General features: G+C 46.7%; 1 protein-coding gene and 1 long non-coding RNA gene across 7 annotated transcripts in view; one reads left to right on the forward strand and one right to left on the reverse strand.

Moving 5' to 3' along the window:
* Positions 1–4: 4 nt before the first annotated feature.
* LOC125727901 (membrane-associated phosphatidylinositol transfer protein 2) overlaps positions 5–24,566 on the forward strand; it is a 73,436-nt gene continuing 48,874 nt past the window's right edge. For 4 of the 6 annotated variants that reach the window (XM_049004887.1, XM_049004892.1, XM_049004910.1 and 1 more), the window contains exons 1-2: positions 7–898; positions 17,034–17,079. The gene's annotated coding sequence lies outside the window, so the exon portion shown is untranslated. Of the gene's footprint in view, positions 899–17,033; positions 17,080–24,566 lie in introns of all 6 variants that reach the window. The other 2 variants (XM_049004928.1, XM_049004901.1) reach the window with 2 other exon arrangements.
* On the reverse strand, positions 22,077–23,334 carry LOC125728009 (uncharacterized). Its single transcript, XR_007388897.1, has 2 exons — positions 22,991–23,334; positions 22,077–22,895 (listed from the first exon to the last, which is right to left on the reverse strand). It is a non-coding gene; the product is annotated as an uncharacterized LOC125728009 (long non-coding RNA).

A 24,566-nucleotide genomic window follows, 5' to 3' on the forward strand; every position in this document is an offset into this window, starting at 1 on the left:
TACCGCATGACTCATTGCCCTTTTCCGTTTTGGTTTGTATTGCTCAAGCAGACATTCGTGCCTTTCTAAATTTAAAAAGCGAAACGAATATTTATTACAGAGCCACAGAAAGACACACTCCCACCCCATTTTAATGTAATGCTCAAGAATTCGAGGCACTCCTGTGTGCGGCGAGACGGCAGTCCGGCAAAACGCTGATTGCGCGCACTGGCCGATAGGCGGCGCCTTTGCCCCGGCCTGGGACACACGTAAATCGTCTGGGAGCAGTCTTATTTGCGCTGCGAGCCAGATTGGGGCGACTCGATTCAGCCTTTTTTCTTTTAAATAAGGCAGGGAGAGCCCTCCCACCTTCACCCTCTTCCTAGCTGGCTAGTAACGTAACAAAACCCGCCGTTAGAGAAGCGCTTTAAGGCACTGAAGTGCATCTGGCAGCCGGCGTAGGCAGGCTATACTGCGCGGGGATCTCAAAGTCAAGGGCAAAATTGCATTTATGGCCATTTTCCCCGCGAAATCGTTCAGCGTGATAGACCGCTGATCGAATGGTGCTCCGCGCAGAATTGCTGGAGGCCAGCATGAGGATCCTCGCGTTTTAGGCGAAGGCGAAGTGGCCCGATGGTCTTCGTCGGATCTGAAGGTATTCCTCGGGCGCCCAGCCCCGATGCTTCTTTCGTGTGAACGCGAACACCGAGACGGACGGCGGCAAAACACGGAAGAGGAAACCCACCAGGATTCGCGTCCCGGGCGTCTTCGCATTTCGCTCCCGAGGCTTCGTTTCAGGTGGTGGGCTCGGGGTTTTGGCGCATCGGGGCTAACAGGATTTTACTGGCAATCATCTTCAAAAAGCCAAGCCAAGCAAAGCTGACACAGGAGAGGGACGGACGAAGTTTGACATTTTTCGGTGAGTAGGTGATGGTCTCCGTGTGGTACCCGAATGTGAGGGAGAGCAGCACCGAGGCATCTCTAATGACCATGCGGCGATGTTGCTAGGAAACTGGCGCCGGGGTTACTCGGGGTCATTAATAAATGTAAATACTCGGACGCAATCGTAGGATCTATAATATAAAGCTAGTTTTTGAGGTCAGTTTGATCCCATGTTAAGTGGTTCTCATCGTGCCTCTCTATCTGTTTCTGAGACCTTTGGTTCTGGTAGAAGCGTTGATGTTTGCTTGTTATTTTTCGGTATAAACTACTTAACATCCTTCCCGCCCTCCCCCATAAAAATACTAACAAGCTGTGTAGCTCTGCACCATTTAGCCAGAATGACTTGAGCGTTTAATGCGATTGCTGTCGGTATCTGTGCATTTGCTGCTCCGGCATGCTTAATAGGCTTTGGCGTTACTGCGTGGCGTCTCTGCAGCGCTCACAGAAGGGATACACCGGGGAGGGGGGGGACTTATCGGCGGCCTTAAAAATTATATATATATAATATGCATATACGTAATCCATCATTTTAGAACTGTAGCATTTATAGAGACTTGATGTAGACAGCTTTCCTTTCCCGTTGTAAAGAATGCAGCTTCTTTCCTAGCTGTAAACGCTTCATTGCCCGTTTCCGTGCCTTTGGTCGTAACAACAGGTAGCCCACCGCCGTCGTCTTGGCGGCTCGGCTCAGCTCAGATTGCGCCCTTTCTGCCAGCCTTCGGCTGTCATTAATATTTTACCCCCTCCCCTGTTATTTACACGTGCCCCGCACAGAACTGCATCTTGCACCTTGGTTTCGTTTTTTTCTTCTTTTCTCCAAGATGCCGCACAACATCAACAGCTAAATATTGAGTGCACTAAACAGGCAATTTTCAGGAAGGACTGGCTGTCCTGTCTTTGGTCCAAAGGCATGACCACATGGGCAAAATCCTCAGGTTTAGTGCTGATCCCTCTTGGTGTTTCCCTCATGCTGTTTATATCTGTAATGAAAATGATTGTGTTTCTGCTGCTGCAGTGAATCGTAAGCAGTTTAAGAAAGGAGAGGTGGTTTCTTTTGTATAAATGGCTATAGGAGACACCCCTATTTACCCAGGGCACTATAAAATACATTATTGTCATCTTATGGCTACTCACCTGCATCTAAAAAGCAATCTGTTGGTGTTTCCTTTCCTTCCTTTACCTTGTTTGACTAGTGCGAGGTGTTTGCAGTGGTCATTGATACCTGATTGACCATTGGGGGAGTGGTTCGGTGTTGCTGACCCCCCCCCCCCCCCCCCCCCCAAGTATGGCTTCCCCACTTTCTTCTAACATGAAACTTGTAGTTGTTCACTAGTATTGATGAACCTTCCCAGCTCCAGCTAAACCCAACAGAAGCTGTGTGGGAAGTTCAGAGCGGAGAGGGCGGTGGGAGGGTGGTGTCAAAGGGAATGGGGAAGATATAGAAGGATGTGCTTTCCTGAGACACGAGTGACTTGCTCTTTGGGTTCATATCTGGGAACCGGTCTGGCCAGCGGCAGTGTCGTCTCCCAGAAGACATTTCCTTCGTAACCACGGAGAGGGGAATGTACCAGTCTATTCTGCGAGGAAAGTCACTCTGTACAAGAAACATGGCATGCTGGGCTGCTCTGGTTGACTTTACACGGCATTCATTTTTGGTATTATTCCTATTATTTAATTGTGTTTCTACCAAGGCATGTTCTGTGACTTTTGTTAACCCCCTTGACCTCCGGCATGTGAGCAGACTGGCGCATGGGGAAGAAGAAATGGTGCCTGTCACTTGAATACCGTCTGAAACGATTAGGTTTATCTTTAATGCTGTTATGAGGGAGCCATGGCAGAAAGAATGAGTCACGATACTGATTGCCTCTACACAGACCCTCCCCACCCCACCGATCCCAGCCACACGTTGTTAATGGCTGCAGCAGTGTGGGCAGAAAGCCACGCTTTGGCTTCGGCCGGCTCGACATGTACGGCGGACTGGGAATACGAGGCTTGTTGGAAGCCGGCGGATGGGTGGGGTCACTGCAGCTGGACAGGGAGCTCTCAGTCCCTGTCCTGTACGGCCACCAGGGCTATCGTGTGCCATCTTGCTGCTTGTCTTATTTTCAGTGGTTAATAACAGTATTCCCTGCCTCCCAAACAGAGCAGTGAGCTGGCAGTGTTTATTTATTTACTGAGGGCTCCCCCGTTTCTCTTTGAAGGCTTTGGCGAATCCCGTGTTACCCACGCGCGTGTTTTTTTTTTTTGTTGTTTTTTTGCAATGCCTGCCCCGTATGGTCCATCTTGAGCCTGGCCGCCATGACTGTGTGGTCTGCTCTGCAGAGAGTGTGGAGGGGTGACGACAGCGATTGAGGATATTTTCTCAAGAAGCTCGACAGGTTTCTTTTACAGAGCTGTATATTGGACGGTACCTCACACATCACTACGACTGCGGAGATGTTGTGAAAGATGGAAGAGAACAAGAAAGGACCTGCCCTTGTCGAGCATTCCTCTCATTTCACATTCTCCAGTGTCGCTGGGGCCACTATGGTTGTGTTTAACCTTGGTGTAGTGCAGATGCCTGCCGGAGTTTCGCACTGTCCCTTAGCTCCCGCAGTTGGCTCCTCTGGGGACCCGGGAGAGCCTCTGTGGGGTGGCTGCATAGCCGGAGGAAAGCAACAGGATAGAGTCACGGAACGTCCTTGTGAGCGTTCAGTACTCATTCAGAGTACATGGCCAACTTCTAAGCCCCGGAGCTGGTAGGCTAACGAGACCATAGTCATTACAGAAGTGGTCCAGTGACAGCAGAGGTTCTCGCATACGTTGATGCAGGAACCAGGAGTTCATTATCATTGGAGCCACCTGGCCAGTGTCCAGCTTATGGCTGCTTATTGGCATGTCCGGTGATCATTTGGAGGCATTTTACTCTGCACCTGATCGGGCAATGATAAACAAACAGGTAGTGTAGGATTAGTTGCCACATTGGAGTATTGAAATGTGACACATACGTCGTCTCCGTAAATGCAGTGCAGTGATTCATGGGGAATGTCAAAGCAGAATAAATAACCTCGGCTCACACGACACCGGCCGGCGTAGACGTCACAGTCAATCTGAGGCTCCGCCTATCTGTCTGGGTTTACTAGAGGTCAGATAGCTGGGGGGTGGGACAGGCCTTATTTTAAGTCATAATATCGTAGAGGAAGAGACATATTTTAGTCTTGGTTGGAAATGAAACCACACTAGCTTCATGCTCAGGTGCTCACGGCTGTACTTGCATGTACTTGCACCACTTAGGGTATCTACTTTAGTAGAAACTCTTCAGTCGTCTTCGGTCGGGAGGCCCCATGGGATGAATGATTTATAAGATACATGGCTTCCTCCTGCATTTTCAGAAGATTGAGACCTGCAGCCTCCTCTTGAGTCCCCTTCATCTACTGGCTGATGTTTCATTAAAAGCATTTGTCCCTGAGCAGATGAATGAGATCCTTTTTTGTTAATCAAATTTTCCTCTGTTTATACAATCAGATGGTTTAGACTTTGGAAACTTGGACGGTCTTGACATGGTCCATGAGAAAAGATGCAAGTGTCGTTAGACTTATTGTGGCTGCTAAAGTTGGTTTTTGTTTTGGGTATAAAAACAGGATGGTCATCATTGCAGACATTGTGTCCCATATAGGCTGCATAGGCCCTGAACCTTGTAGGATTATTACTACCTTTGCTTAGATTTTGCTGTTTGCCGCCTCGAACTTGCTGACTAACCTGTGGTAGGAAACAGGATAATGCATGAAATGCTCTGTGCTGTGACGAGTGTCTCACGTCAGCAAAAATGTGTGCTAGCACAAGCTACTTAGTTCAGCTGGCTGTGTGTGTGTGTGTGTGTGTGTGTGTGTGTGAGAGAGAGAGAGCGCGAGTGAGTGAATCTCTCCGAGGCATTGACCACAGGAGACGTCAGAGGGTTCTCGTGCGTGCCGTTCACGCTTATTAGTGACGGTGTATGAGGTGCTTGCTGCTTTTATTTTTAATTATTTACTTTGTGACCGGATCGTGAATCTGGCTGCAAACAAAGGTTCTGTGTGTTTTCAGGGCAGGAGTGTTTACCAGTGTTTTCAAATGGAGATTTATGTAAATCTGAATGTAGGTGGCCTGAATTTTTGCGTGTATTTTAATTAGCAGGATGTCCTAGTGTAGGCTTGCGGTGTGTGCAGGCGTGAGGATGGCAGAATTTGTGCCCCCCCCTTTGTGTGCAGCTCATTTCACAGATATATAGCCGATTTAGAGAAGGAATTTTTGTCTTTGGTGAATTTTGAGGTCTCTTGGAATGCTCGAATTCTTAAAAAAAAAAAAATAGTTTCTTTTAATTTGACTCCACGAACATGAAAATTCGTCAGCCATGATACTGTTTTGTTTTGTTATTGTCCCAGTGCCTATTGAATTACAGACGCAGGTAATTCAGTCGTGTGTTCTCTCCTTTCTCTCCATGTTTGATAAGGGCGCTTCTTTCAGCCGTTCAGAGCGGCTGAATGGGCTGCTTATTTACGACCCATCCGCTCATGTCTTTGTTCGGCCGGCTGCCGCTGTTCAGCGCCCCTGTCACTCTTTTCTGGTGACTGGATGAGCTGCTGAAAGGTGAAAAGGCCTGGCGTCCCCTTGGGCAGGGAGGGGTTTTGTCATCCATGATCGCAGCCTCGCGGGAGTCCCTAAATGCGTGTGGAGTGTTTTCAGTGGGTAGCCTTGGTAATTCGTCCATATGTTCTCCGGCCACCTGACACTGGCAATGCATGCATGCGGTTCCCCAACGGCCACGAAAGCACCACATCCACACCTGTGGCTGATGTCGTACAGAAACCTGCTGACGGTTCAAGGTTAGCCTATGCCTGCGCCGTGGCAGTGTTACTGTCTACATGCAGCGCCTGAACCTTGCTGCTGCCTACCTTCTGGAAAGGTCTTCAGCCGTTTCATGTTAGGTCACAGCTCTCCGTCACCTTTCAGGCTCAATTTGCTACCAGAAGGCTGCCTCTTGTCTTGGTAGAAGTTTGTACACTTCAGCTGTGCCCTTATTTTGAATTTTCTGTCTCCTTAATCACCATGCTAATGTCCTAGAAGTGCACTCTCACTGGCAAGTGAGAAAGGCGGGTCCTTCTATGATGTGTTCACATGTACTCTTCTGACCCACAGAATGGGCTGTCATGGAGGAAAAAACTATTAGCTGAGAGACCAGCATCTGTAATACTGAGGCGTCTTGGGTGTCTTAGACCTACTGCATTTTGTATTTTTTCAGTCTGCTACCCCCTCCCCAACAATGTAGCCAATATTAATAATTCACCAGCATTAATAATGACTTCCTTCTGCATTTGCAACGACGGTCTGCTGCTTTGACTCTAACGTGACTGCGTGCAAAACCTCAGTTTCTTGACGCACACCTCTGCTCTGAGCGTATGAAACAGGAAGATGGAGACAGGAAGAAGGAAAAAAAAAACGGCTAGTACCCTTTTTTCCATTCTCGATTAAGAAACTTTTTCTTCTTAACCGGTAGTGTGGTTTCTAGAAGAGATACTCACTCAGGAAGTTGGCTTGTAAAAAAAGGCACAATTTCTGTGCGCAGTCAAAAGTGTTATCCCTTATCGGGCATCTCTGACTCTTCGGCAGAGTCTGAGGGCGTAAGCCTGGTGAATAGGCTGTGGGGTCGCGACCCGCTTGCCTACAATGTGACCTTAACATTCAGCCGTAGGTTTACGGGGCAGGCTAAATGGTGGTGGTGGTGAGGGGTGGCGCTCTTGTGGAGTGTTCACAAAAATGCAAGTGGGGTGTCAAAGTTTTCGTATCTGGGTGTTGTAGCAATGTTTTTTTTTTTTTTCTTCATTATGCATCTGATTTGGTTTGATGTAAAGGATTCTGAAAAGCTCCACCATCCAACCTGTTAGATATAAACATTACAGAAACTTCAAATGAAGGGTGAGGAGAATCCCCTCTGAGAATAGTCCATTAGAAAGTCCTGGTTTTTGTCAGGGATCAAGGCCGCGATAAATATTGAGACCTTTGTGGGGGGGTCTCATCGCTGTCATGCTTCCTGCTGCACTTTGCCCTCCCCTTGTCGCCTCCCTGCACACCATAGCCTGTAAATTGTACTTAAGGCATAAAGTGGAATTCTTCATTCTTGCTGTCATCGCAGCTAGTGATTTGGGGGGGGGGGGGGGCGGGGGTTAACCTGATTTTCCGTCTCTGCGGACGGTATCCTGGACGTGACCTCCTTTCCGATTTATTGCTGTGTGTTCTCAGCCGGGTAACGTCACAGCGTAATAGTGAGAGCTCAGTCGCTCTCTCGATGGATTTTCCCTTTCATGCAGCTGGGCTTATTTTTTTTTTTTTGTCCAGTCTGGATTGGCAATCAGTCGCACCTCAGGACTCCTCACTCCCTCCCCCCATCCTTACAGTTCTCCCCCCCATTCCAATCCGGCCACCCTCAGACATCACAGCGAGAGTGAGAGAGACCCTGCTGTCTGGCCCCATGTGAAGGAAACCACCCCGTGTCCACATAATGTTGATACCACCCCAGGTCATCTAAATTAGATTTGTGTAGCGGCCGAAGAAAATGTACACAGGCACCTGTTCATCCAAAAATCTGTTAGCTGCTTAGAGTTTGTGTTTGTCTTACTTAAGGGCTTTCTTTTTTTCGATCTGCTGTTTTGCCGTTCGATTTGAGCGGTTTCCAGCTGCTCTGCGCCTACCGGGAACGTTGATTGTCAGACTTTTTTTTTTTCTCCTTTGAAATGTGATGGTGCTGGGATAATCTTGGCTGTTACAGACTTTCTGTTGAAATTTGTCTGAAAGCTCAGCATCTTCTATGACTACAAGAGCTAATGCAACCAGAGGACAGGTATGTTCTTGGTTTTAATTTTTGGGGCGGGGAGGTTCATGGGGTGTTGATCTGGTTATTCCGGAACGTCGGGTGTGAGTCCCTCATTTTTTAGGTTCACTGGTAGGGCTGGAACTTCGTGTAACCCTACCTAATCCAAGGTTTCCAAGTAGATGTTTGGCCCCGGGGTGCTCCACCATTCTGTTGTTTGCGTTCCCTTGTGTCAGTGGCATTCCTCGATGACCTAATTTCTATTGGCACACCCACTTTTGTCCACATTTAGGTTTCTTCAGGGATCCGCTGGTCCAGTGCAAAGCTCCATCCTCAGAGACCTTCTTATTGCCCCCCTGGGTGGTATCACACTAAGAGGTGCTTGGATTTTCACTCTAAGGTTCTTAGTTTTAGCTTGAGGTCTGAAACTTTTGAAATCAGGTTTTTTTTTTTTTTTGAATTCCTGGTTAAGATGTGTAATTTAAATGGATTCTCATCATATCACGAGGGTGCACAATTATTTTATTTTGCCATAAAGAGAAGGTGGAGTTTTAGGGGAGGAGATGCTTTGAGGGTACCTCGTCCTGGTTTTTCAGTTCTTTGTGTGTCTGCACGACCATGTTTAGGAGCACACGTGTGTGCGTGAAGGTGTGGCCAAGTGTGTGGTTGGGTGTGCCTTCTCAGAGTAGGTGCCTGTTATGAGAGGAATGTCTATAGTTTTGTGGCTGCCTGCGTGCGTGCATGTATATGCCTGTATGTTTCCGCGTGTGTCTGTGCATGTGTGTGTGTCAGGGCTGCAAAATTAATCGTAAAAAAATACGATCTTGATTCACATCTCTAAGCGATCTCATTTCTGGATTACAATGGTTCTTATGCATTGTATTACATAAGCTGGATCAAAAGAAGCACTCCTACTTTTCTCCAGGGACTCTAAAACATTCCATAATTCTGCATTCTCTCTGAAGGGTGCTTTCCCACCTCACCAAATACCATACTTTTAGTACTTCAAGAAAGTACCCCATGTATGTTACTTCGAGGTATTGCTTTTCTACTGACTTAAAAACCGATACCATCACAGCGCAAAGCAGGGTATTTTTTACTGAATTTGAAAAATGGCTGTATATTACAGGGCCGGCCGATGTGCGATATTAATATCAATTCTTACTTTGCCAATCAGCTAGATTAAGACCAGACTTTTTCTTTCAATTCTGTATATGGACATTATAGCACAGGGAGCTTGTTTTGCTAAAACATTTTACTCTGTCCTAGGAAAAAAAATCAAGTTTTGCAATTTTATTATTCCTTTTCAAGTTTATCTAGTATATGTTTAAAAATCAGTGTAAAGTTGAACTCTGCTGCTTTTGCATGTGTTCTCTGAGACAATCATAATCATTTTCTTCCTTGCTGTTCACTCCCAGATGGTTTTTGGAGAGATTTATAGTGAATTCCTTTTTTGTTTTATAAATATTTATAAAATCACATTGCAATACTCAGAAATTTTCCAATACCATTCTGCCCTAATATATTAGAAAATACTTTTATTTCTTGTTATGTTATCCTGACCTCTGGTTCTTCTGACCAGGTTGCAGTTAAAGCTTGGGTTACTTCACTTTATTATTATTATTATTATTATTATTATTATTAAGGGTCCAAAGCACGAAGTGCTATGGAACCTTATTGTTTTTATTATTATTATTATTTATTATTACCTCTTTTATCATTGTTTTCAAGAGGGTGGTTGTATTGCGTTTCAGAGGCAGGCTATTTGTGTAACTGTTCAACAAAGAAAGCATTTGAAGTACTACCTCAAAGTACCGAAGTACCAAAAAAGTTCCCCACTGGGACTTTTGGTTCCCCTAACTGAATGGCCACTTGAGTGTTTCCTTTCTGTTGTCAGAAGTTGATATGCTGGTGTTGGATCAGTCATAGGTTTGGCACAGTCATGTTTTGTTGTTTCCTTTTGCAGTTTAATGTGTGCAATAAACGTTCAAATTCAATTTAAAAAATTGTTACGGACAATTGGGGTCTCAATTTTGAGCAAAAGAATTGCGATTCACATTTTTTTCAGAATCGTGCAACCCTAGTGTGTCATGCCATGTGCGCACTGGCGTGTTTGCCCATGTGTGCCGGCAGGCTGATTCAGTGTGACATGAAGGTGACAGTGAGTGTGCTTGAGGTGACTCTTATCTCTGTCGTCCCTTTCATTCTTTCCACTGTCTGTTTTTCAGGCAGATTTGATCATTTTATCTTCCCCCCCCCACACTTTTCCAGTCATGCCTGCTGTCATAAGCATCCTCCATGGCACGTGGCAGCCTCTGACCTTTCCCCTCCATGGAACAGACTCAGCATTCACCCCTCATCAGAGCGTAGTTTCGCCATGAGCATGTCACTGGAGTGTGATTTTTAAAAAAAAAATTTTTTTGTTTTTTTTCCCTGGTTGTCTGTTGGCAGTGTTTGCTTTTGCCATGAGGCAGTCACTGGAGCGCGCCTTCTCCAAGAGCCCGTCACTGGAGCATGTTCCATTGATGCAGAACTCATTAAACAATGACCGTGGCTGTTACTTTGCTCCCTGCAAAGGGTCCTGACACTCGATACAGGGAGTGACGTTTGTTCCTCTTACTTAATGGCTGTCCTATTGTCAGCCCGTGAAAAGTTTTACTTGCCAGGGAAATGAAAAGGCTGGTGTCACACCCCCCCTTTAACATGTTTACAGGTCTACGGTTGGGTGGAGGGGGCTGTTGGGGAGCCCACAATGTTCTTGAGTTCTTAGATATGGATGACAAAATTAGGCCTGTTAAACATCATGTGTCTTGGGGGGGGGGGGGGGGGGGTGAGAAAAGACTCTGTAGGTGATTTGCCAGGCGCCCCTCTGAAGCTCCGCTCTGGTTGGCTTCATGTTTGGTCACCAAACAAGGTTAGAGAAAGACATACCACAGTGAGAGGTAGTGTTACGCTTTATTTAATGGAATAAGTGGTGCTGCTATTAGCCTGATGTTTATGTCTGTGCTGTAATGTTGATATTATAAGTGAGAGAGGAGAGAAGGAAAATTCACCACTTGATGACCATTCTCTGCAGACCGTTCAGTTTATTTTCTTTTTCACCCTGTGTGTCTGTATTGTGGGGAACACAGTGGGACTCTGGGTAGTGCTATGTTCCCACACATCATCAGGCATGGGTCTGCTGCCCAAGCCCTCCTGGGATAGGCCCCAAGCTCACTGCGACTCTGTGCTGAGTAAGTAGAGATCGATAATGATATGTTACAGTACCAGTACAAAGGTGCAGATGCATCGGATGTACCCTGAAACATTTCAGATAACACAAAAATTCAAGTGATCCTTTTGAAGAAGTAGAGATTACGGCTGTCTCAAAGCAGGAACCAACCCTGCTCAGTGCTCAGTCGCTCACACACATACATTCAGCTTAGCTACTCCAATTCACTGAAGCCCTGTGGGAGGAAATCGGGGAATAAACCCACACACCCACGGGGTGAACAAGCAAACTCCACACGCACACATACACACTCAGCTATCCACTGTGCCATCCTCAGTCCTCTCGTCGTATCTCTGTGATGTGCAATGTTAATGTCGACGTTGTGCATTATACGCGTGCAGTCTTCACGTTGAAGGAACCGCAACAGGCAGCTTAAAGTGGGCCGCCGCTGCTGCTTTAGCATGCCCTCTGTAAACCCTTTCCAGTCTATCGTTTTTGTCTCTGCTGTCATACTCATTCATTGACAGTGTGGCACACTTATGAAAAGTTTAACAAAGATGAGCATTAACAAGAAGTGGTCACCAAAAGAAATTGATCTTCAGCTTCGTGGAAATGTTTTGGACTCCATAGATATGATATTAAGGAAAAACAAGTGATTTTGTTTGGCTTTGTTTGTTGGCGGAACTCACAGCAGCACCACCTGTCATTTGACTGACTGTTTTGGCAGATAAACTATAGCCAAATAGTTTTTTATTTTGGGTAATTTTTAAACTTTTTTTTTTGTTTTATAAATATTGCGATATTTATTGAAAAATGTCAAATATAAAATATATACATATGACTTAGCTGAATCACCTTTCATGCCATACATAATAACCAATTTAATATTAATTAATAACAAATACGACGAGGCTAACCTTTCATTTTATTTGTGATTATCTTGAGATACTGGACTCATAAAATAAGCTAGATAATTTAAGCCAAAGATAAGCTAGGCGGTGCCAAGAGCTTAAAGGGCACATAGCTTACAGTTATCTGTGGTTACCCTTTTATTATCGGGCAAGTCCATGAGTGTCCTCTTTTCCTATGCTGTTGTGCTCATGTGAGGACTGCATTTTCACTCACTTTTAATGCAAAGTGATCCTCATAACTGAGGCCTTGGCTCGTGTCGTTATTATGCTGGAGCTTCCTTTCGCCATTTTGCAAGTAATCGAGAAGGAAATTATCTATTGACCCTTTTTATAATCGCACAATCGACTTTAATCAAGCAGTTGTGACAGCTGTACTTTAGATATTATTCTAGTGCAAGACATTGCTGTAGAGGAGTTGAGTGACAATGTGCTCATTTGTACAGGAAAGAACCATCTGTTTATGTTACTGTAATTGAGTTGCTGAAGGTTCAGTATCTTGAGAGCTTCAAAAAGTAGATCAGAAAGCGGTCTTTCTGTGTTCATTCTGAACTGTCCTTTGTAAAAGGAGCACAGACCTACTGCCTGAAGCGTTTCCATACCACCACCACCCCCTCCCCCCGAATATCTTTTTCCTAGTGTTCCGTGTGAGCTTTGAATGTTCCCTCAGTGTATTGCATTGTGTGCCCTGAGTGTTCCTGCCCAGGTGGGGCTGTGGATGGCCTGATTTGCATGCCTGGCATATGCAGGTGCTTCATTTGCACACCCCCACCGCACTGCCGACCTTCTACCTCTCTGTCTGTGCCATCTGCCGCCTGGCGAGCGTGTCTCATTTGGCCCTCCCACTCTGCCCGCCTTCCTGCCGCTTCCCCGGATGCCTGGCGCTGCCGGAAAGGACTTTGGTTTATTACATTAACCAAGAAACTAGTGCAAGCACTATTGGTCTGCTGTCTGTCTCAAGTGGCTGAAGAGATCTTGAGCCGTGCATCTTTTTAATAACACATCCATGGCGACAGTTAAGGAGGGTGAGGATGTTTTTGCCTATTGAACTCTTTTTGGCACGAGTGTGTTTGGCTTAACTCATAGTTGATTACTTATTCTTGGGGAGATCCTAGACAGGCTTGGATATAAAGACCCCTCTCAAAAGCCATCCTCAGCTACAGTAAGGATGGTCAGAAACAGTTTGGCTGTTGCCAGGGTAACCAGCAGCAGTTTAAACTTTGCTGATCCTGGTACCATTCAAATGGGGTCTTGCTTTTAAAATTGGGGTTGAATTAGCAAGTCGTCCTGTGACTCTATCACGGTCATGCCATGTTCCAGGCCCTGCCGTTGGCTGTCCTTCACAGTGTCATACCTGACATGGGGTATCAGGGCTGTTCTTACTCTCACTTTGCCTTTAAAAGCTTGGGTAACTGCTTTTAATGTGCTGTGCTCCATGGAAGCAAGCAAACTGGCGTCACCCTGGTCTTTGGAGACAGGAGGGTGAGGGGAAGTAGGGAGGCTTGCAGATGCCCTTGTATAGAAGAGCGAGGGGTCTCCATGACCCTGGGAGATTTTGACCTCCTGACCTCCTTTGAATGTATTCCACACTGGGCATGCTCTCATTTCCCCGTTCCACATCTTTACCTCAAACAAGGAAACCCTCGTCAGGATTTGCTTTTTGCCCAATGATTGTTTCATGACAACCCTGTGTTGTCTTCCTCATGGTCAGTGATTCTTCTAGGGATTTGTTCAACAAAAGCAGCTGCTGTTTATCGCATGCTTTATCCTTAGTGTGTGCCATTTTGCTTCCTTCTGACCTTTGAACTCCATGACACTATGCCTTTAGCATCTGCTGAGAATGATTTGTGAGTCACTCATCTACAAAATGCACATTTACATAGCTGCACATTTGTGGTTGTGCTCACCTGGCAGGCATCCCGGGTGGAATGAGGAAGTTTACTTTGGAATAATGGGGAATTAAATTTGATGGCTTTGGGCTCTACAGAAAACATGTTTGGTATTTAAAAATACCGTATTTACTGTATGTGAAAATGCAGAAGGAGAAGGACACGGTGTTCTGCTCTGAACATAAGAGCAAGTGCTATGCTTCACGCACCATTCATATGGACAGTGGAGGTAGCTTAACATTTGAGTCTTTTGCTGAGCCAGTGTCGCTATCATTAGTGTGTTGCTCTCTTTGACTTTATCCTTTATCCGTTATGAGCACCATTAACAAAATCCCAGAAATCTTGTTCTGTGCTGCCATGACCCCACCCCCTTGCTTGGTTTTGGCTCGGCCCATGCTGCCTTGCGCTACACCCTTATCCACCAGATTTCCAGGAGAAATGTTTCTTTTTGTGGCCCCCCGGGTTTGTTGCCCATTCCCAGCTGCCCATACCTCCAGCGTGTCACTTCCCAGAGGATGCTGATGCACAGGAAGTGACCTCTGATCGATCTCCCAGAAACACACAGCTTCCATTTGGCCGGTGGGGAGTTGTCGGCCCTCCTCCCCAGGTTCCATGGCGGGTTCAGCGTCTGACCGCTCTTCCCCACAGTCAGGTTTCCCCACTCCCCATCAGTGCTGCATCCCCGTAACACCTAAGCTCCCCAAACAGTTACTGTCAACATTTTTTTTTTTTTCTGTTCCTGTCATCTGTTAACTGCCCGGGGGGGGGATAGATTTGGTTTTATTTCTGTCTGGAGGTTCTTCGTCAGAGTGGCTGTGTGTGTGGCCCTCTGGGGTTGTGAGAGACATGGATGCCCGTGTTAATTATGCTTGACACTCTGTTTTGCTTTTTTTCGGAATTCGGTTCCTGCCAGCTCTCTGACTTTTATTTTCCTCGTCGATACTGACAGCTTCTCTTTGGGTCACCCTGTGTCTGAGATGGCATCTGTGGGGGCAAAATAGAAGGTTTCGCGGAGGCTTATATCTCTGTTGCCTTTGAATGCCCCATGACTTATTTACAGTTGATGAAGATGCTGCCACTGCTGTTGGTGGGATGGTGGGGGACGGGCATGGGGGGCGGGCTGTCAGGATGATGCCGGGGAACTGCTGAGCGGTGACAGGTCAGCTATGCCCCGCCCCCGAATGCTATGCCAAATAGCAGTGAGGGTCACATGGTTCCTTCTATCGCTTAGCCCTCCTGTGCAGAGGCAGCTGATTCGCCGGGTGCAAAAGAGGGCAGGGCAGTAAAGGGATTACACGTGTGTCAGATGTCGCCTGCGAGGGTGTCATGTGGTGGGAATGCAGGGCGTGATATCACAACCAGAAACGACTGGGGATAAAATTAAAAATTAAGAACTGAAATGTGAGTGGGCTCCTCCTGCCACGGTTAGATTTCGGGAAATGTTAGGGACCATGGGTAGCTGCAGATGTGCATCTTTTGCAGCCTGCGGTACTCTGTCAAGTCTCAGCCTCCTGCCACCCCCCCAACCCCCCCACCCCAAACAGGCAGAACACTGCTAATAAGCTTCTGCTGCAGGTTCCTGTCATCACCGGGTGGGGGGAGGTTCACGAATGGGGCAAAGAGCCTTTTTCCTGCTGGGGAGTGGTCACAGCCGCCCCCCGAATCCCGGGCCGGTAGTGGGAGGGCAGTATCCCCTTCCTGGCTCTGACACACAGTCTGGCTCAAGCCCGTAATGGAACCTTCCTGATACTGAAAATCAATGGCTAATATAACTGAAATTTTTGGTAATTAAGACTGTAACATACAAAAATCTTTATAATCGATTCAGATAACTTAGTGTAGTCAAACAGTAAGGACAACATATCATTGCCTTTATATTCAATCCGTATGTACAATTACAATGGAAAACGGCTTTCCAGTTTAGCTCTTAGCATCCAGGTAAAGGCCATATTACAGCCTTAGGGTACACATTTATGTGGCACATATAATCAGTGCCTCCTGGTGCCTTATTTTACACAAAGTGACTTATCTCACATGGCAACATGCACATTCACACTCTCTGGCTTCTTTCAGTCTGTGGACTCAGGACAGGTCCAGGGCTGCTCCCGTGCACTGAAATGCCTCAGGTTATATATATGCATGAAAGTGTGATTCATTTTAAAATGAAATGTAAGGTTGATTGAGGGTTTAGCTGGGAGAGCTGCTGAAATTCAAAGCGGTGCTCTCCTGGGGATGGGATCTGCGCCGCTCGCTCATGAGGTTCCTGTGAGCGTGACCATGGGCATTGTTTTCTGGCAGTGCCCCCCCTCCCGAATGAGCTTTTTAATAGCCGTGAGTGGTGGCTCTAAGCTCAAATCTCCAGCTGGCTGATTTATCACTGTAATTTAAAAATGAACGAGTGAAGAGCAACGTAGACTTAGGGTCTATAAATAGCCTTCCCCCTCTTCCTCCCTCCTTCTTTTTTCTGCTCCCCTTTCTTTCTACCTTTCAGCATCTACAGCTCCTGATCTCTCTCTCCCTCTCTCATTCCTCTTCCTCTTTCTCTGCTCCTCTATTACCTGCCTCTCCCCCCTCCTCTGCTCCTCACTTATTTGTTGATTGTCTCAGAGCTCTGAAACCTGACTTTGGCTTGTGTTGGGCTGAATGGGAGAGGCACCCAGTGGAGGACCTGTTCATTGGTGTAATTTTCCATGTGTAAAGCTTCCCTTCCTTTAACATGGAGCAGCAGTGCTGGCTGTGTGGTGGATCAGCTGTCTGTGAAAGTGAAGTTAGTTCAGCACCTTGCCATAGATTGCCCCCACAACCTTGTAAAGGTGTTAGATCTCTGTCAGGAGTGTTTATTCTTTCTCTTGGCACAGATAATGCTGTAATGCTAGATGAAGCATAATATATGAAAATTTCCTTATGGTTCTCAGTGCATTGTTAGTTTGCATATTCTTCCTGTGTTTGAACAGCATTATTTTGGGTGGGCAGGCAGTTTGGTCCCTTTACATTTTCCGTGCTGTGTGATTGCACGTGTGTGTGTATGTATGCATGTTTGTGTCCTCCAGTGGGCTAACATCGTGTCCAGTTATTCCCTGTGCTGCCCAGGATGGATGCAGTTATCATCCTTATCAATGGAAAATTGGCTTTCAGTTCAGACTATAACCAAAGAAAAGCTTACATAGAACAAGGATCGAAATCAGCTCGGGTTACTTTGATGGCTGCTTTTCCAATGACAGTTTTACTATCTGTAACTGAGTCCTGAATCACATGGATTAAAGATGCCTGTTCTCTTGTAGATGCTGGACACAGATGTTTCCGGGGACCTGATCTTCTCTATGGACTGTGAGTACACCTTTTCCGTACCTTGCTCTCTGTATGGGTGAACGTGGCAATTCGTGCTCTTTGCTGTGTTTGTCGACCACTGTTCTCTCTGTGGAATTCCTCCATCCCAGTTGTCCAACACGGTAAAGACAAAAAATGTAGCTCTTTTAAAATCAGCCCAAAGAGCCAAAGAGGTTTAGCCATCCGGCAACACGCTTTATTTGTATTGACAGCGAGAGGTCTCTTGCATACTTGTGGCTGGCATCGCAGTCTCAGGAGACTGTGGCTGGCATGGGCCAGTTGGAGAAGATAACTGCTCCATCAGAAGCTGAGAAGTGCCCCTGGGAGACCAGGCCACTCCAGGATGGAAGGATTACAGATATTACATATTGCCTGTCTTTTCTATTTGAACAGATTTTCCTTTATAAAAAGGAAAATATCTAGTTCCTGCTGTCCTCCTCCGTCTTTACCCTCTGGGGCGAGATGATGCCTTCACAGCTGGGTTAAGGGACTCCCGCCATACCCAGTGGCCAGGATTTTACTGAAAACCACTCCAGCAGGCATAACAAGAGCTGCCGCCTCCATCAGCTGTCAAGTATCTGAGATTCTTGGGGCTTGCAGTGCCCCTACTGAGGCGTCCTGAGAGATGCTTGAATGTCTGTTAAAGTCTGTTCTTCTATTCGAACTGACATAGCATCAGATTGCCGATGTGTGGAACTTTATTATATAATGTCTTAAACTACCGTCAACTCTTGGTTTTGGAGGTCTTCGTGCTCCAGAATGGTTTCTGGTTTAGAGTGTTAGCCTGGGAGTAATCTGATATAATCTGTCATTATAATCTGACCGCCTGTCACAGTCTACAAGAGAATTAGCAGATATATATGCAAGTTTGAATGTACGACAAGTCATGTATTGTGCATTTTTAAAGGCATGGTTGCAGAGGCACAGCAGAGGGTGGTTGCCTTTGCGTACAGTAAATATGTGTGACGATTATTAAAACCAAATTTATGTACCATCCCATTTAGGCAGGTACACAGGACTGTAAACAATGCATTACATCAGGAAATTATTTTGGTATTTAAAAACAAACATGCAGTCAGTTTTTTTAGTTTGTCATTTTTGTATAGTGGGCTACGTGTGAATATTTAAGTGACGCTAGTTAAGAATTAAAGATAATCGCACATTAATTTACTAGTGTGATTCATCTGGCAGTACGTGTGTAGTTTTTGGAAAATTATCAGCCTTCTGACCAATCAGATCGAAGAATTCAACAGCGCCGTGGTATAAATACATCTAACTTGTGCCCAGACATGGGGCAGAGCAGAAGTTGGTTGGTTGGTTTGTTTGTTTATTTATTTATTTGTTTGTTGGTTTGCGGGGAGCTTGCTGGTCCAGCTCGTCCCACCCGCTACTCAATGCCAATAAACACTGATAGTTAGGGTTAGACAGAGTTGGGTAATTCAGGTCCAGTGGGTAAATGTCCAGACAAGGATTTTGTTTCAATCAGCCAGTTGAATACTCTGTGACTGTAACTCTTTATGCTCAACTGGTTGGTTAAAATAAAATCTTGTTCTGGACTTTTACTCCCTGGACCTGAATTACCCAACCCTGGGATTAGGATACCGGCCTGATACTGCATTCATATGCTCATACTTGAACTTGACAAAATAGTTTTGATACCAAGAACCAATGCCACTTAATTGCAATATTACATTGAAACTCAAAACTGCGGCATTTTTGCTGCCTGAACAGATTTTGGCATCTAACGAGAGTTTTGTCAACAGGAAAGATAAATGCAGAGAAGACCGGCATTGGAAAATTGGCGAGTAAACACGGTGGATGTTGGTAATTTGGATATATAACTTAGGAACGATGGCAGAAGTAGAGCAGACTGTAAGCTCTGTGCTGCTAAAGTGTCAAGAGGAGGAAGGGACAGTACGTCATTTGACACAAGCGATTGGATCAAACATCTACATACGTACATATACATAGTTCTGAGTTCACGGAGTTTGCTAATGCTAGCAGAAAAAGACCACGAAAACAAATTTTAGCACGAATTCTGGAGAAGCGAGAGAAAAATAAACTGGAGCATTATTTGTATCTAACATTAAATAACTAAATAAGGTATCTAATGTTAGATATATCTAAGGCCTCAGGCTCACTCACAATATAAGTACACCTGGGTATGCACGTTATATAAAAAACGGTGTAGACCAATCGTAGTTCTTGTAGTCTCCGTCACCTCGATGTGTGGTTGCGTTTCTGGGGAGGTGCACGGCAGGCTATGTCGTAGGTCTGCAGCTATGTCATACGTACGGTGTCGATTCCATGCGGAAGTATAAACTAGCCTTTACAGTCACACATGATAAATGTAACACATGCATGTATATAAGGTTTAAGTTAAGCCTGATGTTGTCTTGCATATAAAAGAATGATCACAGTCTCTTCCACACAGTGAGGCAAAAGCCTACAGCTTATTAACTAAAAGCTTGGTATCGGCCGATACCCAAACCTCAGATGTCGGTATTGGTATCGGGGACAGAAAAAGTGGGATCGATGCATCCCTACTGATAACATTTTCGTAATTTCTGCATATATGCAGAAATGAACAAACGATCACTGCGATATGGCATTTCTTTCCACTTTGACAGTCTGTGCAGTAACCAGGTGTCAGCACCCTTGTATGTCGTCAGCCTAATATTATCTTTTCACTGGCACATCTGGCAGGAGTTCTGGTGCTCACTTGGGGAAATCACGAGCGCCGTAACACATGGAGCCGCAGCGACACTGCCCTGCGTGCCACAGACCTGTCCAGAGTGCAGCCGGCTGTCTGCGCTCTGGTCACCCCAGTTGAATTCCGTGGCTGCAGGATCCGACAGCCAAGGTTTATTTAGTGCCAGCGCACGCGGCTGCCCGTGCCCGTGCCCGTGCCCGTGCCCCAGCTCCCAAATCGGCCTACTGCAGCCGACAGACACAGAGGGGAGAGAGAGCATCTCTGACTCGCCTGTGGGCCGTCTCTGGCTTTGCTTCGTCGAGCTTGCCCACCGTACCGGCCAATCGCGCCGCAGTCTCTGGCGTCTCCATGGCAACTCGGCTCCGCAGCTCCAGTAGAGGTGGAGACAGAGGAGAAAGGGAAGATGAGGGGAAAAAAAATTAAAAGGTTGGGAGGAGGTAGATGAAAAAATAGATAAGGGAAGAAGAATGAGTGCTCCTTCTTGCCGGCACACTCCCTCAGTTCCGTGTCACCTCCCACGGAGCGTGACCCAGCAGTGCAGCGCTAACCACAACAACAGCAGGAGCGATGCAGTGCCACAGGAGCAAGGTGGGGCCGCAGGCTGCCGGCGCATGGAACACAGTGCTGTGTCCATGTTGAGGTAGCCGCCCTCTGCCACCCTAAGGTGGCCAGGTCCTTGTTCTCGCTCATTGGCAGGTTTGGCTGGAGATGAAGGGGGGGGGGGCATACTGGAAAGTACTGGCGCTATTTATGTGCAGTGATGTGCTCCCTATGCTGGTGGAGGAATTTGGGGTTGTGAAACAGGGAGCAGTTAAAACATGTTACCTATGGGCAGCCTTGCCCCCTGGCACTCTGCCAGCACCAAGCATGTGGTGAATGAAGCAGGGGGCTGGGGGGGTTTGGATGCATTTATTTTTTTCTTTGAGTCACGAGTCAGGAGGAGTAAGTTCTAAGGGGTAAAAAGTGGCTTTACAGTGGATGTTCGGATGCCAAAAACTGCCTCACTCTCATACAGTAACAATAAACCCCCCCCCTCCATGACTAGACCCCTCTTCTCTCCCTTAACCTGGTGTACAGTCTGGCCTTTAGGATGTATCTGTTTATGATGGATGTAGCAAGTCACTTTTGGTATGATGACCAGAATGGAGAGTGAGATAGGGATGTCTGGGATGTGTGTGTGTGTGTGGGTGGGTGTGTGTGTGTGTGTGTGTGTGTGTGTCTGTGTGTCTATGAACGCAGTAAAAAAAAGTTAAAATTCCTTTTAAAAAAGTCTCATATTTTGTTTGGTTATTTATGGATAAGATTAGGACTGTTAGGGTTATGTTCGTCATGTCGTGGTTAGAGTTTTCCCCATAGAAATGAACGGAGTCTCCACACAAAGATATTACAAACCTGTGTGTGTCTGTGTGTCTGCGAGTGTTTGCTGCTTATTCTGATCTTCGCGTTCTCGCCTGCCCTTGCGTTCCTCTGCAGCGCTCGCTTCAGATGTTCGCCGTTAATTAAATATCTGCTGATGGTAATTAGCGAAACACCTGCTGCTCATCTGACCGCAGTGTGGTTTACAGCGTCCTCCAGCAAAAGCTGGCCTGAGACCCCACGGTGGGGGGGGGGGACTGCATGTGTACGTGACCTCGCCGCTGGTGACGTCAGCAACCTCCAAGCAGGATGGAACTTTGATGAGTTTTCCATACTGGAATCCAGGCCCTCGATTCTGGATGTTAGAGCAGCCATGATATGGAGGGCAGGGGCGGAGTTTCATGTCCATTCCAGTTGTTTTTACTCAGACGCTGTCGTCTGATGTCCACGCCTGGGTCGGGATTTCCTGTCATCAGTTGTTAAAGGGGTAAGATCACAGGACCCCAGACAGCAGGCCTGTTGGTGTCCGGGCCTTGCAGTTTGCAGAGACACGGTGGGAGGCTGAACAGGTGCCAGTTTGAGGCCCGGTTGATCCATGGAGGCCCATCGTGTGATGATTGACCGAGGCCAGGAACTTCTCGCAGGTTAGGATGTGGATTTGGAGTAGTGAGCCTGCTGATGTCATAGCCAGTGTGTCAGCTCATAGTTTCACAAGCGTCCCGCAAAGCATCAGGTCGGAATACAGCCAAAATACTATAACATTCTCTGTGTATGCTTAAGTATATTTACATTGGTACATAACAAAGTAGTTTTTATATAATGTTACCCATTGTTGGGTAAACTGTATTCTGTACATAATTAAATCCTTCACATTTCTGTAGTGATACATTTTCACTGACCTGCAGGAAGATCAAGAAAACACTGAGTGTTCTGAAACATGCCCTTTATTAAGGTGCGAAATCAAATAAAGTTTAAAAAAAAAACTGTGTTTGTGTACCCGTAACAGCTTCCTACTTAGGTATGAAATTATATCGCTTCTGTTTTTGTTACCTCTGTGTTAAAATGTTGCTGATTAGGTTCCTAGTTTTACTGAGTTGGGATAAAATGTAAAGAAATGTGTGGTTTAAATGAATCTATAGTGATTGAGTTGGTTTTGAAGTGGAAAGTCTGGGATGATCCAGAGCATGTGTAGTTCGCCCTGTACCTGTCCCTGCTTTTAGGAATGCAGGCTTGTTGAATCCGCCATGGCCTTGCTGAGGGATCTGCTTTCTCACCAGAGAACATGTTTGAGGTCAAGGTCTGCCATGTTTGGCCTGTGCACTGCAGCCTTCCGAGCAGCAGCGTGTGTGTTTATCAGACGCCTGTTTTCAGTGTCAGATGGAGCAGCAGTGCGTTCCTGGCACATTACTGTCCCCTGGCATCATGAACTGGCTGTAATAAATGCGTCTCACCCCCCTAATCAGCGTCACTGAGGTGTCTTCCACTTAGGCGGGAGGGGGGCAGCTTAGTTTGGCGGGGGGACGGAGCCTTGTCACACCACCCTGGCGACCAAGGAACAGCAATCCACTAATTTCCCTGCCCGTCCTCGTCACTTCACTGAGAAAGGACAGGGAGCAGAGGCCCAGCTCGTGGCCTCTGGCCGGTCTATGGGAAAATCCACACGCCGTTCACATCAGAGAGGCCTCTCTGCCCTCTGTAGGCAGGCCCGGGGCCATGGAGGAGCAGGATGTCAAGGACCTGCTGCCGTCTGCTTCAGAAGAAGCAGATTTAACATCTCTGCCATGTCGCCTTACTGGCACAGCCGACGAAACAGATGGAATACAGAAACAGTTTTAGACTCACGTTTTGCATGGGATTTCACTCTCTCTCCCCTTTCCGTCTCCTTCTCGCAGTCTGTCCGTCTCTCACTTTCCATCTCCTGCTCGCTTCTCACTCTGTCCGTCCGTCTGTTGCTGTCTCTCTCACTCTCGTCTTCGTTCCTGCAGAGTGCTCTTCCACTGCCCCAGGGGGACAAAGTCCAAAGCCTGAATTTGGGCTCTGAATAAACTAGACTCCCCCTGGCCCCCCACCTCTAGGCCTGGAGGTCTGCCATAGCGAGCTGCAGTGAAGTGGGCAGGTATAACGGCACATGCACTGCAGCTGGTACTGGCCACTGATGACTGCTTCTCCTGCCTGTTGCATAACCACTAGGGATTTTCTGTGTATGTGTGTGTGGGGGGGGGTGCTTGTTGGCTTTGCAGCATTGATCCATTATCCATATTCTGCTCCCTGTCCTTGTGGCAGGAGAAGCCACATAAACACGTTTGCCACCCCCCTGCAGAAACTATCATTGTGTTGTCACCTTCAGCCAGCTTCGCTAAAACTTGAGGACATTCACTTCCATATGGCCCCCACCCCCCACCTCCAACATTTTAACAAGTCAGTGTGACTTACGGACTGGATCAGCAGACCTTTCTCTGCCAGGGCCAGTAGCACAAACAATACCCCCACACACATTTTCCTGTTTTTAATTACAGAAAAAGCATTTGTCTCTGGACAGCGAATTGCACAGTATTAGCGCAGCACGCGGTGGGGGGGTGCTATAGTCTCCCAAGCCAGCGCTGCTTCGCTGATGCTTCAGTGCCTGTATTATATAATGTGGCTACTACACACAAACACATGGGATCTTAAGAAGTAATGTCACCGACATCAGCTTCACTACAGATTAGCAGAGCTCAGCTAGTTATTGGTATCAGTTATCCATCCATCTTCTGTAACCACTTGTCCTGTTCAGGCTTGCTGAGGTCCAGAGCCCATGGGCATAAGGCAGGGAACAACCCAGGATGGGGTGCCGACCTATCGCAGAGCACACTCACACCTCCCGGCACTGTTAACTACAATTAACTTCAGCAATTAACTTCAAATCAGTTTTCGGACTGTGGGGGAAAATCAAAGTATATGGAGGAAACCCCATGACAATGCAGGGAGGACAGGCTAACTCCACACAGCTGGAGCCATGGCGGGGACTCAAATGCTGGTCCTGGAGGTGTGAGGCAACAATGCTAACCACTGCGCCACCCTGGTAGTGGTCATATTTGACAAAAATATACTGGTTATCTGTATCGGCCAAAATTTCCTCTTTGGTGCAACACTAGAAGAAGGCTCTCTCTAGGACCCTGACTCAAATTAAGAAGCATCTTGTATGTCACACGTCTTTTTCCCATTCCTGCTGTATCGGGTCATGTGACTTTTCCATTTGGGTGCTGGTTGGTCAGGTCATAGAGGCTACAAGCTTGGGCATTCGCTGGGCTCGTATGACAAGAGGTAAAGTAGGGTTGTCTGTGGATTGAAGGACAATAATGGGCTGTATATTAGGTGCACCTGCCTGCTGATGTAACCAATCTGATAACGCATCGTGTGGCTGCAACTGAATATATTC

The sequence above is a fragment of the Brienomyrus brachyistius genome, chromosome 2, assembly GCF_023856365.1.
Source record: "Brienomyrus brachyistius isolate T26 chromosome 2, BBRACH_0.4, whole genome shotgun sequence".
Taxonomy (NCBI): Eukaryota; Metazoa; Chordata; class Actinopteri; order Osteoglossiformes; family Mormyridae; genus Brienomyrus; species Brienomyrus brachyistius.